At 43.7% G+C, this 2,598-nt stretch overlaps 1 protein-coding gene across 1 annotated transcript in view; it reads right to left on the bottom strand.

The window, feature by feature from the left end:
* The window catches only part of LOC101854638, a 31,585-nt gene that overhangs the window by 24,082 nt on the left and 4,905 nt on the right, over nt 1–2,598 (bottom strand). The gene's annotated exons all lie outside the window — the stretch shown is intronic.

Raw genomic sequence — 2,598 nt, 5'->3', positions numbered from 1 at the left:
CGTTAAATGCGTTGTGAGTGAAAGTGGTCAGTATGTCATTGTGTTGTGAGTGCATGTAAAGATGTAGGGAATTTGTCGTAGGAAAAACTGTAGAGAATGAGTGGGGGAATGTCGTGTGAGTGAATGTGTTGTGAGAGAATGTGTGAGGGAAAGTATTGTGAGTTAATACATGAGGGCGGGGGGAGGCCAATACCTTGCAAGTGCATGTGTGAGGAAAGTGTTTGGAGGAATGTGAGGGGAATGTGTGGTGGGAGATTGTGAGGCGAATGTGTTGTGAGCGGTTGTGTGGGGAATGTGTTTGGAAGAATGTGAGGGGAATGTGTTGATTGTGAGTGGATGTGTGTGTAATGTGTTGTGAGAGGATATGAGCGGTAGGTGTTGTGAGAGATTTATGGGAAATGTGTTGTGAGTGATTGTGTGGGGAATGTGTTTGGAGGAATGTGAGGACAATGAGTTAATTGGTCGCTTTTAAGGACAAGCGGGCTAACCCAGATTTCGGGGGTTTCCAAAAATCTTGATCTACACCAAAAGTGAGCATGAAGGAGAAGTTTGGTTTCAATGATGTTTATATTTGTTTGGTTGGAGAGAAAACTCTCCTTGTCTTTTAAAGAAACTGAACAAGGGGCAAAACTTTACCTTCCATTTTCTCAAAACAGCATTTTTCGGGGCAGCCCCCTTGTGCTTAAAAGCTACCAATTGAGAGTGGATGTGTGGGCAATATGTTGTGAGTGATAGTGCTGTGAGTGAATGTGCGGGGGTGCTTCCATGCTTGCTTAGCAAATATATGAGAAATGTGTTTTAGTGAGTGAACGAGTATCCGGTGTGAGCTTGAGATTTGAGTAAAGAGAAGCACATCGACACAACAATGGATCATTTAATGCTGGGTAAAAGTAAGACAAATAGAGAGACAGAAACAACAGAGGGAAAGTTAAGAAGTAGGACCCACCAGTGGCGCCCTCCAACCACGTATGAGATGTGCGTGACATGGTGGGGAATGTTAAGTGACCCTGTTGGAAGTTAGTGTATGAGTTTAACACCCCCTGTCAACACTTTTATGTTATTTGAGAGGCGGGAACTTCATATTTAACGTCCGTCTCCGTTAAGACCGAGCCAGACGGATTGAGCGTCTTGAAAACTCTTCAAAACGATATAAGTTCAAGAACGCCCAGTCTGGGACTCGAACCAGGGCCATCAGCTCCACAGTCCAGTATGATACCAACTGAGATAACAGAGCGCCCACCTTGTTGGAAGTGTCTTACGAATAAATTAATTCACGAGGAACGTACTTTGGAAAAAGGACCGCACAAAAGGAATATGAGCGCGATGTGAAATTCCAGGAAGTAGTAACTGTTCAAGGATTTTCTGGCGTGACTTTTAACGCCCAAATACACGTCATAGCCCGAAAAACGTGCTTTTTTGCGGTTTTGAGTTTTAGTTTTAGAAAAGAGATAGACATGGACACAATCTCGGTCATATGGTGCAGGGTAGAAGCAAGGCAGATAGACAGAACCTAAAGAGGAAAAGAAAAGAAGTAGGTAGGACCTATCAGTGGCGCCCTCCAACCACCCATGTTTTCACGGCGAAACGCTCGGCCCAGTGGTAAAAAAGAAAAGAAAAAGGAAAACAGCAAGATGCTTTGAGACAGGTAAAAACAACCTGCAGAGGCGATCAAATAAGATGTGCACAGTTCCTGTCAGTGGACTGACCAAAAAGTAGCGTAGAAACGAAAAACAAACAAACAAAAAACTTTGACAGGGACTTTCAAAATATGTTTTTTTTTATCACCGTTGTAAACTGTCTCTAAGGAATAAAACAAAACAACAGTTTTACGACTGGCTTTCAATTTCAAGCTGTGTATCAGGTTGGCCGTTGAAAGGTAAACTAATTCTTCTTCTCTTTTTGGGAAAAAGAAATAGAGAAACCATAAAAAAATCTAATAAGAAAAAAAAATAAATAACAGTTGTCCGGAATACAATGACATGTACGGAATCCAATGACATATACAGAATACAATGACATATATATGGGTATTATGTACATTCGAACCAGGGTGACAGGTGCCACGGCCCGCGAGACGTAAGCGGAGAAAACGACCTGATCTCAGAGTTTTATTTATACGGGGTGCCCACTACGGCTGGATCGGGCCGATCGCCCGACTCAATCTCCTGAAACTGAAAACAAACACGTTTGTTTTTTAGGTGATCGAGTCGGGCGATCGGCCCGATCGGCCGATCCTACCCGTAGTGGGCACCCCGTATTGCAATTTCCTGGCACCCCGCGCTGTTCTGAGCAGCTACACCTTAGTCTCTGTATTGATCTGCTGATAAGCAGAAGTCAGCTACCATATTAACATACGTAAACGTTTCCGTCCGTCAAAAAGAAAAGGGGGTCACCGGCCTTCACTCTCTCCCCGGCCACTATTTACACGCGTGTCTGTCTGTCTGTATGTCTGTCTGTCTGCCCATAGTATACGTACGTCCTTGAAATCACAGACCACATTATCTTGTGTGCATCATATATACCTGTTCGCGTACACGCGTGCGTACGGGGGTAATGTGGGAGGGGTATTTTTATTTTTCTGAGAGAGAAAGAAAGAGA

The sequence above is a fragment of the Aplysia californica genome, unplaced genomic scaffold (genome assembly GCF_000002075.1).
Source record: "Aplysia californica isolate F4 #8 unplaced genomic scaffold, AplCal3.0 scaffold00174, whole genome shotgun sequence".
Lineage (NCBI taxonomy): Eukaryota > Metazoa > Mollusca > Gastropoda > Aplysiida > Aplysiidae > Aplysia > Aplysia californica.
This window is presented reverse-complemented; position numbering and strand designations above follow the sequence as displayed.